General features: G+C 36.0%; 1 pseudogene; it reads right to left on the reverse strand.

The window, feature by feature from the left end:
- Window positions 1-6,173: 6,173 nt before the first annotated feature.
- Window positions 6,174-6,980, reverse strand: LOC102812597 (annotated as a pseudogene).
- Window positions 6,981-14,216: the final 7,236 nt, after the last annotated feature.

Consider the following 14,216-nt stretch of genomic DNA (forward strand, 5'->3'; position numbering starts at 1 on the left):
AAAAAAAAAAAAATGTTTAATTGTATACTTGTAAAAAAAAAATGGACACACACACATATACAAATTCCAAAGAATTCACTTATTCCCTTTATTACATGTCCTTTTCCTAATCTTATCACTTTATATAATCACAGTTGTTGTTAAGTGTAGTCGAATCAGTTCCGACCCACAGCAACCCTGTATAGGGTTTCCGAGGAGCAGCTGGTGAGTTGAATTGCCGACCTTGCAGTTCAAACAGCTTTACAATCTGGTGCATTAACCCACAGAGTCACACCAGGACTTCATAACCACAGGAGAGTGATCAAAAACAGAAAACTAATTTTGGTATAATAGTATTAACTAAATTATGGACTTATTTAGGGAGCTCTGGAAGTGTATTGGTTACAATACGCTTGAAACGACCAGCAGTTCCACCGGAGAAAGATGAGTTTTTCGGCTCCTATAAAAAATTACATCCTCGGAAACAGTATACAAGGTCAGTTTGAGTCAGAACCAACTCCACAACACACTACCACCATCACCACCACCACCACCACCATGGACTTATTTAAATTTCATAATTTTGTCATTCTTAGCCAGGGTGACTTCATCTCAATTACTATGGACAGGTTATCAGGAGGGACCAATCCCTTGATAAAGACATTGTGCCTGATAAAGTAGAGGGTCCAAGTAACTCCCCCACCCCCACCCGCCCCCCAAAAAAATCAGCAAGATGAATTGTCCCATTCAATGGACTCAAGCTTAGAAACAACTGTGAGGATTGTACATGACTGAGCAGTGTTTTGTTCTGTTGTACATAGGGACACCATGAGTTGGAACCAACTTGATGGTACACACCAACAATAATATACTTTTTCTATTTCAGGATCCTGTTGAAGATCCCACATTTAATGTTCTTTTATTTCTTCTTTGTCACTTCTGAGCTGTAATAGTTTGTTATTTCCCTTGCTTTGCATTATTTTGACACTTTTAAAGAGTCATTTGTTTTATTTTTGCTTAATGTTTTTTAACTTGTATTCTTAGAATCCTCCTCAATACACCTGTGTCTTTCTATAGGTTTACTTTAACTTCAGTACATTTTAATCTGATAAAGTAATTGCATCTAGCTAAAAGTGAACTAAAACTTCAAGCATGAAAAACAGATTTTTTTTTAATGAGTTCATAATCTTAGTTTCTCAACATTCTTTAGTTCCAGATAAGGAATGAAAGAGAGATTGCTATTATTGTTTGCTGTTGTTAAGTGTTCTCAAGTCAGTTCAGACTCTTAGCGACCCTGTATAGAGTTTCCAAGAAGCAGTTGGTGGACTTGAACTGCTGACTTTGTGATTCATAGTCCAGTGCTGATCCTACAGTGCTACACCTGAGTCCAAGGGAGAGTATAGCACTGGTTAAAAAACAGAGAATAGAAACAAATTCCTTGATAATAGTTGAGTAAAAAGGCAATTATTTTTAATAACAGTCACTGAGTAGATAAAATTAAATATCTTGATCCATCTCAAAAAGATACTTTTTTGTGGTGGAAATGACTGTTGGAGAAGAAACCTCTTAAAAGCACATGCTGTGCACCTATGAACAACAGTCGTGATTCATGAAAAGCAAGATATCAATTACAGTATGTGTGGCATCTATTCAAATGACTGGACTAAATTGCCTACAGTCTTTTTGTTACTATGCTTAAAAGAACAAAGTTGGCTAAAACGGCATGCTGTGCACTTTATTTTCTGCTTTTAAAACCTGTGTCAAATAGCTCTTGTGAACTGGGAAGAGCAATGCGATTAAAATAAGAAATGTTCTTTCCACTTATAGGGACAAATGGGAAGGAAAAAAAAGTACATTAGGGTATGTCAACACATGTAACTTCCATTATTGTAAGGAGTGTTACATATGCCTTTCAAGTAGGACTAGGCTATCATCTTACATAGATGAAAAACATAGATGAAAAAGAAAGGTGTGACATTTTTAATACTTGACCACAGACAAGAAAAATCCATTATGTTATATTTTATTTTTTAAAATAGGTATCCTTTGAAGAAGTTCTTCTGTTATTCATCATGAATAAGCTATTGTATAAGGTGCCATTAACCATGTGTCTGAATCTGTAGGAGAAAAGTGATTTTTCTTCTCATACCCACTGTATTCTGTTATTTGACAACACCCTTCAAATAGTAAGCACCAAATAAATGATGGAGATAATAATGTTGAAGTAACAGAACACAAGTGATTGAAGAAAGTAAGACTCCCATGAAGTTTTAAATTATGTGAAAAAAGGTGATGTTAACACACTGAAAAGAACAAGGGAGAGATTGGTGAGATACAGAGTGTGGCTGTATAAACTTCACTACTGGAAGGGCAATAGCATCATTAAGTTAGGTTTTCCGTGTACAGGGAAGTACTCTAATATTATAATACTACTAAAGTTTATGGACACCTAAATTGCTCTGGTAGCGTAGTGGTTACGAATCGGGCTGCGAACCTCAAGGTCAGCAGTTCGAAACTACCAGCGGTTCCACGGGAGAAAGATGAGGCGGTCTGCTCCCGTAAAGATTTACAGCCTCGGAAACCATGTGTAGGGTTGCTATGAGTCAGAACTGACTCCACAGCACATAACAACAAACTTGCTTTATTGATAATAGCCAATAGAAGATGTGCATTTGTCATCCCTTGTAGTGGAAGTCATGGAGATACAGCTGTATAGCTTTACTTAAGACAAATATGGAGATAGAGGTGCATAGCTTTACTTAAGAAAAAATACAGATAGTGCACAAAAGGAAAAGTTGTCATTAAAACTAAGTTCTCATGATTTGGTCTTGTAGCCATCTAGAAATAGAAGAATACACTAACAGTATTTTCTAGTTGAGGAGATTCAAAGTCTGAGAATATATAAATATATTTTAGTTGTTTATCAAGTCAAATACCTCCACATAAAAATAATTTTAAAAGTCAGTTCTGATTTAAACTGAATCCCCTGCCCCCTCCCCCCACACACACACAAGATATGTTGAAGTCCTAATTAGGGGTGCACGTCAATGTAATCTTGTTTATAAATAGAATTTCTGACAGTGCTCTTGATGAACACGAGGTTGTACTAGAGTAGGATTTACTGAGTAGTGCAAAAATTTAATGAACTTTACTGCTATTAGAAAATTTGAAAGCTCAGATCCATCTAGACGTAACTTAGGAGAAAGATATGATTATATACTTCTAAAAAATCAAACACTAAAATGTCTATTCTGACATACATAAGGATGTCATGAGTTGACATGGACTCCAAAGCAACTGATTTTATACTGGAGTAGAGTGGGTGCTCATGAACACAATTAGATATTCTGGAATACTCATTCTTCACAATGTTGACCATAGCTTGTTAAGATCCATACAATCAAAAGTATTTATATAATCAATAAAGCACAAGTAAACATCAGCAGTTCGAAACTACCAGCTGCTCCGCAGGGGAAAGATGAGGTGTTCTGCTCCCATAAAGATTAACAGCCTCAGAAACCCTGTGCAGGGTTGCTATGAGTCGGAACCGACTCCACAGCACATAACAACAACAACAACAACAAACATCATTCTGATATTCTCTGCTTTCAGCCAAGATCCATTGGACATCAACAATGATATCTCTTGTTCCATGGCCTCTTCTGAATCCAGCTTCTTTGTCATATAGGGTTCCTATGAAATTAGTCAACCTGACAACGGTGGGTTTGGCTTGGGGAAGTCTTATCATAAAGATAAGACAATTAAAAGGCAAAATCCATGAAGAAATAAGAAATGAGATAAAGTTGGACATCAAGAGCAAGAACACAGTGGAACTAGCTTACTTATATTTATTTGAATGCTCGTTTAAAATAAAGATAATTATTTGAAACAAATACAAGGGGTCTGCAAAATGTTCTGGGAAAATAAGTATCTTTTAATCCTATTTTTCTCATGAATTTTTTAGCTTCCTCATATTTTCTTCTCTTTTAAAAAGAAACATTTCATAAAGAAACAAAACCTCATTTTTTGCACAATAAAACATAGCATGTTTTATACTATTTAAAATAAAATATCTTAAATGACATATTAAAACTTATTGTTACTGTTGTTAAGTGCAGTTGAGTCAGTTCTGACTCATAGCAATGTTATTCATAACCGAAGGACGCACTGTCCAGTTCTGCAACCCTATCACGTACTTTAGCCCAATTGCCATGCTTTAGCCCAGTGCTGTTGCCACCGTGCCAATCCACTTCCATGAAGTTCTTCCTATTTTCAGTGATGCTCCCCTTTACTAAGCATGATATCCTTCTCCAGGAACTTCTCCCTCTTGATGCCATATCTGAAGTACAAGAGACAAAGTGTTGCCATCCTTACTTCTAAGGAGCAATCTTGCAGTACTTCTTTCAATATGAATTTGTTTGTGTTTTTGTCAGTCTATGGTACTTTAAATATTCTTCTCCAACACTATAACTCAAATGCATTAATTTTTCCACAGTCTTCCTTATTCATTGTCCAACCTTCACATGCATATTTTGTTATTGTTGTTAAGTGCCATCAAGTCAAGTCGATTCTGACCCATAACAACACTGTATAGGATTTCCAAGGAGCAGCTAGTGAGCTTGAACCACCGGCTTTGCAGTTCAAAGGGCTTTGCCATCTGACACATTAACCCACATGCATAAGAGTCAAATGAAAACAACATGGATTGGGTCAGGCACACTTTAGTCCACAAACTGACACCTTTACTCTTGGACATTTTGAAGAAATCTTGTGCAGCAGATTTGCCTAATATAATACATCATTTGATTTATTGACTGCTGCTTTCATGAGTGTTGATGTGGAGCCAAACAAAATAAAGTCTTTGACAACTTCAATCTTTTCCTCATTAGTCATGATTTTATTTATTCATCCAGTTGTGTGGATATTTTTTTCCCCCTTACATTGAGGTGCAGTTTGTACTGAAGGCTATAGTCTTTGATTTTCATCAGTAAGTATTTTAAGTCCTCTTCATTTCCAGCAAGGAAGATTGTAACATTTATATATTGCAGGATGTTATTCTGTTTTCCTCCAATTCTGATGTCATGTTCTTCATATAGTACAGTTTCTCAGATTATTTGCTCAGCATACAGATTGAATAAACATGGTGAAAGAATACAATTCTGACAAACACTTGGTCTAACGACTGCCTCTTGGTCTGTGTACAGTTTTCTCATGAGCACAAGTGTCTCAATACCGTTTCTTTGCAATGTTATCTATAACTTTCATATTATACACAGTTAAAAGCCTTTGCATAATCCATGTAGCACATGTTTCTGATATTCTCTGCTTTCAGCCAAGATCCATCTAATGGCAACCATGAAATTTCCAATTCCACATCCTCTTCTGAATCCAGCTTGAATCTCTGGCAGTTCGGTGTTAACATATTGTTACAGTCTCCTTAAAATTTTCTTCAACAGAATTTTAATTGCATATGCTATTAATGATGTTGTTTGAAGATTTCCTGCATTCCTTTGGGTCACCTCTCTTTGGGATAGGCACAAATAGTCAACCAGGTAGTAGTCTTCCAAATTTCTTGGTGTACATGAGTGAGTACCTACAGTGCTGCGTAAATTTGTTGAAAGATTTCAATATGTATTCTGTCAAATCTTGGAAACTTGTTTTCACCAATTCCTTCAGGGCACTTGGATTACCTTATTCAGTACCATTGGTTCTTGATCACATAATACCTTTTAAAATGGTTCAAAATCAACCATTTATTTTCTGTGCATTCCTTTCATCATCTTTTTTTTTTTTAAAGTAATCACATAAGGAAACATTTACTTGAGGTTTAATATGAAATCATACAAATAAAATTTGTACAAATACAAATCAACATCGAATCCAAACACAGAGAGTAAAGAACAAAGTAAAAACAAAGAAAACTAATTGGTGGCTATGTACAAGTAGACAGAATTGTATCTTGTACACTAAAAAATACTTTAAAGGATCATCATCTTAGATCAACAGAAGATCAATCTTCAATGTCATACTGCCAAGATGGGTTACATCTCCTATTTTCTCCAATGTTTTCCTTCAATATGGCTGGTCATTTCTTTGGTGATTTCTATCCTCTTAAGATATGCACTCTGTTGGCTACAGTAGTCTGCATATCCCTGTCCATATCTGTAGTCCCATAGTTACACCCAGTATAATCATTATCTGCCATAGCCACTATAATTTTCATCACCATCATAAGCACTACTATAATTTCCATACTCTTGTTCATAATTATTATTATTTTCCCACTTTTAGCCCTGATCTTTTCCACAACCCCAAGTAACACCTTCCCAGCAGCTGCAGCACCTCTTTCTCCTTCTGTTGCTGCTGTTGCTGCCTTGATACCTTTTTGGGCTGTGCAACATTAGTATCACACTTCCTACAACCAATTTTGATGATATCTGCTGCCTAACAATTTCTTTACTTGCTGTTCATCTGTATAAATGATAAAACAAAATCTTCATCTTTCTTTTTGTATCCATGGGAAATTCAATATTTTCAATCTCTCTGAATATGACAAAATAATTAATTAATTTGTTGTTCAAAAGTATCTGGTCTTAATCCACCGGCAATAAACCTCTTGGGGGTTCCTTTCCTTTTAAAGTTTTGGCCCTTTTGGGATCTATTAATTTGCAATCCAGTTTGTGTTCTCTAAGTTCTAAAACCTTATCAATACTAGCAGTGTGTTTCTAAAACACAAATCCAAATCCTTAGGACCGTCCAGAAAATGTATCTGTTTAATTGTGCATTTTACAACATTTTCAAATTGAGATAAATCCTCTCTCAGATCTTTCTTACTTGTATCCCAGCTCAAACCTCCAATAAACATTGTACCATCACCCTACTGAGTTTTTTCTCCTGTTTATTGTGGATCTCTCCGCAAATTCTTCTATGTTGCTGTACTCTTTGGTGTCCTCCATTGTAGTGGAGTGGCTGGCAGCAGGGTGCTGGCAAGCAGACCTTGTTGCAGCAGTAGTGGTAGAGCATTGTCTCCTTTCATCTTCTTCTTTTTTAAATCATAGTGCTCCTGTTTGTTCTTCATGAGCTCTCTGATTACCTTCAGGTAGATGTGATCAGGAGATGGGCTTTCCTTTTCACTTTTCTTATTGCTCAACTCAGAGTAAAGGTATAGTAGGTGTTGACTGTCTATCTGATGTATAGAAACTGGTATTGGCTCTTGCCTTGTTGGTGGGGTTTTACAGGGCATGATTGCAGCTTCGCTATATGACCACAAGTGCTAGCTTTTCTTGGGTAACATAGAGATAGAAAGAGCCCCCCAAAGATAAAGAGGGGAACTAAAAACAAAATAGCAACAGCAAAACAACAAGAATGACAACCAAAATAACCCAGATTTGATACTACAGTCTATATTACATAAAAGAAACGAAGAGAAAAAAATTTGTAGCAAAATATGAGTAGAACTTTAACACTGCCTTTCTCAGCTGGCTAGAACCATTCTGGGAGGACATTCTGTTTTAAGCAATTCCTGTTGACTCCTCCCACTTCCTCATATCCGGGCACAGAGATCTTTGCTGAGAAGATCCAAGCCCATGCATAGTAGAACCTTCCCAAGTTTGGGGGGTGGGGTGGGGTGTCTGCTCGCTCAGGCACCTCCTTTAGTCACCAGAGTGAGAGACCAAAGAACCAAGAAAAAATAATGTCCACACCTTTACCTCTGAAGATCATCAGACATCTGTAGTGGGAGTGCTCCTCTGATCCTTCACCTGCTCCAATGTGCCCAAGATGGCTGTTCCAAAAGCTGGCTTGCTGCTGCAGATCAGAAAATCGCACATTTCTTGTTTCTGCTGCAGCAAATTCCACTGGCTGTACGCTTTCAAACTTTCTAAATATTCCTTTTTTATGTAGTTAAGAGTTCTAGGACCATCCCCTGAACCTGCCTAGTCTGGTATTCTGTGTTACTGCTGGTGGAGGTCTGCACAGCACTTCTCCCTAAACTGCCATTAATTCCCTCCCCATCTCCTTTCATCTTCTTTTCATGCTTTCTGTGTAGTTTAATATTTTGCCCATAAAATAATTCAATACTGAAATTTAAAGCTTGAAATTTTCTTCAATTCTTTCAGCTTGAGAAATGCTCAGTGTCTTGTTCCCTGTTGTTTTTCTAATGCTAGGTCATTGTATATTTAATCATAACACTTTACTTTGTTTTCTCGAGCTGTCTTTGAAATTTTCTGTTCAGTTTTTTGACTTCCTCATTTCTTCCATTCACTTTAGCTTCTCTATGTTCTAGAGAAAGTTTCATGGTCTTTTCTTTCTTTCCTGTCATTTTAATGGTATTTTGCTTTCTTCCCAAATGGTGCTATTGATGTATCACACACATCATTTACTCTTCACTCCTTAGTGTCTAATGCTTGAATCTGTTCTTGACATGGTCTCTGAATTAAGGTGGGATATGTTCAAGTTCATAATTTGGATCTCATGGACTTGTTTAAAATGTCTTCAACTTCAGCGTGTACTTGCATATGGTCTGTACTTCATTCAGTACCTTGCCTTGATTTGGCTGATGATATTGACGTTTTCCACTGTATCTTCCCACAGATACAGTCTATTTGATTTCTGTGTATTCCATGTGGTGATGTCTGTGAGTAGTCTCTTTTACTTTGCTAAAAAATTTGTTGAAAAGTTTAAGTCGTTGGTTTCACAAAATTCTATTATGAGACCATGAGCACCAAAGCCATATTTTCCTTCTACTGATTCTTCCATTTTCTGTCCATGGTTTGCATTGCAATCATCAGTAATAATCAATACATCTTGATTTCACATTTGATCAGTTTCAGACTGAAGGGAATGGTAGAATTCATTTCTCATCACTGACTTCAATAGCTGTTCAGTAAATTTGAATAATAATGGCATTAAGTGATGTTGCTTATTGTTCTTAAGTGTAGTTCAGTTGTTTCCAACATTTAACAACCCTGTATGTTGTTGTTGTGAGGTGCCATGGAGTCAGCACCCATTCTTATTTACCCTATGTACAACCGAAGTAAACACAGCCCCATCCTATGCCAACCTCACAATCGTACCTATATTTGAGCTCATTGCTGCGGCCACTGTGTCAATTCATCTCACTGGGTTTCTTCCTCTTTTTCTCCAGCCCTACACTTTACCAAACATGATACCCTTCTCCAGAGATTGGTACCTCCTGATATTTTATATCCAAAATGTAAGAGACAAAATCTGGCCACTCTGACTTCCAAGGAGCATTCTGGTTGTACGTCTTGAAACACAGTTTTGTTTGTTCTTTTGGCATTCCAGGTATTTTTAATATTCTTCTCTAGCAGTATAACTCAAGTGAGTCAATTCTTCTATGATCTTCCATATTCACTTTCCAACATTTACGTTCACGTAAGGTTACTGAAAATACCATGGCTTTAGTCAGCAGCATCTTAGTCCTCAAACTTACATCTTTGATCTTCAACACTTTAAAGAGGTCTTGTGTAACAGATTTGCCTAAAGCAATACAACATTTGATTTCTTGACTTCTGCTTCTGTGAGTGTGAACAGTTGGTCTGAACAAAATTAAGTCGTCAACAACTTCAATCTTTTCTTCGTATATAAGGATATTGTTTGTTGGCTCAGTGGTGGGGATTTTTGTTTTCTTTACATTGAGGTGCAGCCCATACTAAAGACTGTGTTCTTTGTTCTTCATCAGTGAGTATTTTAAGTCCAGTTTCAACAAGCATAACTGTATCATCTGCATATTGCATGTTGTTAATGAATCTTCCTTTAATACCGATGCCATGTTTTTCTTCATATAATCCAGCTTCTCCTATTAAGTGCACAGCATACATTCTGAATAAGTATGGTGAAAGAATACAACCCTGGCACACACTTTTCTTAGTTTTAAACCATTTGTTTTTTTTTTTCTTGTTCTGTTCAAACAACTGCCTATTGCTTTATGTGCAGGTCCCTTATGAGAACATTAAGTGTTCCTAAATATTCATTCTCCTCATTGTTGTCTAAAGCCTTCGCATATTCAATACAGTAAAGGTAAACATCTTCCTGGTATTCTCTGCTTTCAAACATGACCCATTAGATGTCAGCAATGATATCCTGTATGCCACATCCTCTTCTGAATCTGGCTTGAACCTCTTGAAGTTCTCTGTCAATATATGGTTGCAACCATTTTTGTATTATCCTTATCAAAATTATACTTGCTTGAGATATTAATTATATTGTTCAATGATTTCCACATTGTGTTAAGCCACCTCTCTTTGGAATGGAGAGTCAGTTGGCCACATAGCTATCTTCCAAATTTTTTGACATGGACAAGTGATTGTCTCCAGTGTTGCATCAGCTTGTTGAAAGATTTCAATTTGTATTGAATTTTCATCTACTTATATTTGTGTTGAAATGTCATCTATTCCCAGTGTCTTGTACCTTGCCAATGCATTTAATGTAACTTGGACTTATTCCTTCAGTATCATTGGGTCTTGATCATATGCTACCTCTTGAAATGATTATTGACTATTTCTGTTTGGTTCAATGACTCTGTGTATTAATTCTAACTTCTTTTGATGTTTTCTGAATCATTTAATATTTTGTCCCTAGTTGAGGCTTGAACTTCTTGTCAGCTCCCTCAACTTGAGAAATTCTATGTTATTCTCTTTTGGTTTTTTTAACTCCAGGTCTTTGAATATTTCATTATAATATATGACCTTGTCTTTCCAAGCTCCTCTTTGAAATTGTCTTTTACCTCCTCATGTCTTCCATTTGTTTTAGCATTTCTACAATGAACAGCAAGTTTTCAGAGTCTCTTCTGACATCCATTTTAGTCTACGCCTTCTTTTTTATCTTCTTAATGACCTTTAGCTTTCTACCTATATGATGTTCTTGATGTCATCCCACAACTCTTCTAGTTGATTTTTAGTGTCTGATGCATAAAATCTGTTCTTCAGGTGATCTCTAAATTCAGATGGGATATGTTCAAGTTTCAGCCTGAACTTGCATATAAACAATTGATGTTTTGTCTCACAGTCTCCCCTTGGCCTTTTTTTGGCTGATGATATGAGCTTTTCCACCATCTCTTTCCACAGATGTAGTCAATTTGATTTCTGTTTATTCCTTCTGGTTAGGTCCATGTGTACAATCATCTTTTATGTTATTTTTAAAAGGTATCTACAATGAAGAAGTCATTGGTCTTGTAAAATTATTTCATGTGATCTACAACATCACTTCTATCACCAAGGACATGTTTTCCAACTATGGATCCTTCTTTGTTTTCAATGTTTGGAAGCACCAGTAGTTATCAATACATTCTGATTTTATGTTTGATCAATTTCAGACTTAGAAAGTAGGTAGAATTCTTCAATTTCATTATCACTGGCTTCAGTTTTTGGTGCAAAAATTTGAATAATAGTGGTAGTAACTGTTCTTCATTGTAAGCAAATGGATATTATTTTATCACAGACAATATTGTACTTTGAGACAGATCTTGATATGTTATTTTTAATGATGAATGCAATGCCATTTATCTTCAATTTATCATCCCTGGCATAGTAAACCATACGATTTTCAGATTCACAGCTCCAATACCAGTCCACTTCAGATAGTGCTGTAACATAAACTCTAATCTGCAAGGTCGATTTGATATGAAAGGTGGTAGTTCAAATCAAACAGCCATTCCTCTGAAACCTTAGACAAGTCACTATGAGTCAGAATTGACTTGACTGTACTTAACAACAGCAACTAAGCCTAGGATATCACTGTTTATTCCTTTAATTTCAATTTTGACAATTTCCAGTTTTCTGACATTCATATTTCATGCATTCCGTGTTCTGATTATTAATGGATCTTTATGGCTCTTTCTCTTCCTGTGACCCAAAAGTACATGAAGGTCCCAAAGGCTTTCCTCCATTTGTATCATCACAGTGAACTTCTCCAGTTGTACCTTGAGTGCCTTTCTGTCTGAGTGTTCATGTTCCTGTACTATATCTGACAGTATTCTGGTGCTCTTCATCATGCTTCAGTATTCAATATTCCGGTGCTCACAGTATTCCCCTGTCTTTCATAAGGATTTCAGTGACTATTTGGAAGTAATTCAACTCTCCTTCTTCCTGCTGGTATTTAAAATACCTCTGACATGTCTTGGAGAATCACAGCAACATGCAAGCCACCACAGTAAGACAGACTGACAGGTGAGTTGTAAAACTCTTTATAAGGTTACCAACAAGTAGCTGGTGGGTTTGAACTTCAGACCCATCAATTAGCAGTCCCATTCATATGATTTCATATGATTATTATCCTATCACAGACAGAGCTGTAATTCACGATAGATCTTAAATGGTTTTTTTTTTTGTTTTGTTTTGTTTTTGATGATGAATGCAGCACCATTTTTCTTGTATTTGTCATTACCAGCATAGCAAAACATATGATTATCAGATTCAACATGGCCAATACCAGTCCATTTCAACTCAGTAATACCTAATACATTGATCTGTATGCATTCTATTTCATTTTTAATAACTTCAGCTTTTCCTAGATTCATACTATATACATTCCTTGTTTTGATTTTAATCAATGTTTGCCATTGTTTCTCATCATTTTGAGTTGTGCCCCATTAGCAAATTAAGGTCCTGAAACATTTACTTATTCCCAGCATCATGGCCAACTCTACTTTGAGGAAGTACCACTTCTTCGGTCATATTTTGAGTACCTTCCAACGAGAGGGACTCATCAACCGGCATGATATCTGACAATCTTCTGGTGCTGTTCTTAAGTTTTTCAGTGACAAAACATTCAGAAGTAGTCTGCCTCTCCTTTTTCCTTATCTGTCTTTTTCAGGAAGCTCAGCAGAAACTTCCCCACATGGGTCACCCTTTTGGTATTCAAAATACTGGTAGCATATCTTCTAGCATCACAGCAATGTGCAACCACCAAAATATGACAAACTGGAAGAAGTGTGGCAATAAAACCAGTTGGATAATTAAAAAAAAAAACCCTAAAGGGTAAAAAGAATGATTAATAAGCTGAGAAAAAGAGAAATCTGAAAGAAAACAAACTGTATTTGACAATAAGCTTCACTTTAACAGCCATAAATTTTCTGATGATCATCTTAATTTACTTTTATTGAACAAAACATATGTACTAGAGTTGGGGTTAACAACATAAATATAACTTCACCCTAGAAGCCACACAAACAAATCAGGCTTAGAAGAAGTACAACAAGAATGTTTCTTATTACAGAGTATGGTATGACTTTCACTCACTATTTTTTTTGATGCGTCATCAGGAGAGATCAGTCACTGGAAAAAGACATCATAGTTGGTAAAGTCAGTAAAAAAAGCAAAACCCTCTATGAATGAGTTGGATTGATACCATAGCCAAAACAATGAACTCATGCATACTAAGCATCAGGAAGATGACACCAGAATGGGAAATGCTTAATTCTGTAATATTTATGTTTGCTGTGAGAGCCAATTTGACAGCAACTAAAAAGAATAATGACTGTGTTCATAGGATATATGTTAGTGGACTAAACATAAATTAATTCTTATTATGTTTCATTCCAAGGAATTATCCTAGAAGCCATGAATCTTCTCTAGTTTCTAAGCATCTTTACAAATGAAAAATGAGGTCTCCCCCCAAATTTCAGGATGTTTTTGTTATATGTATTCCTTTTATTTTCTTTTGGATCACAGGTTGTTTTTAGATTCCTTTAAGATTATATAGAATACTCTTAATTTTATTTTAAATATTCTATGTTATTGCTGTTTGTATCCTATATTTTTCTCAGACACTATGTACCACAGAATGAAGTATTGTTCAGTCCTGCACTATCCTCCAAATTGTTGTGTTTGAGCTCACTGTTGCTGCCACTGTGTCAATGTATCTTGATTGGTATCTTCTTCTTGTATGTTGACCCTCTACTTTAGCCAACATGATGTTTTTTTTCTCAGGGACTGGTGCCAAAAGTATGTAATATGAAATCTTAACATCCTTGCTTCTAAGTAGCTTTTTGACTGTACTTCTTCCAAGACATTTGTTTGTTCTTCTTTAAATATTATTCTCCAATATCACAATTCAAATATATCAACTCTTCTCTATCTTCCTTATATATTTTCCAGATTTCAGAAGCAAAAGAGGTAATTAAAGGTAGCATGGCCTAGGTCAGGTGTACCTTAGTGCTCAAAGTGAATTCTTTGCTCTTTGACACTTTGAAGATGTTTTTTGTAGAAAATTTCCTC

Source organism: Chrysochloris asiatica, unplaced genomic scaffold, assembly GCF_000296735.1.
Source record: "Chrysochloris asiatica unplaced genomic scaffold, ChrAsi1.0 scaffold00216, whole genome shotgun sequence".
Taxonomy (NCBI): domain Eukaryota; kingdom Metazoa; phylum Chordata; class Mammalia; order Afrosoricida; family Chrysochloridae; genus Chrysochloris; species Chrysochloris asiatica.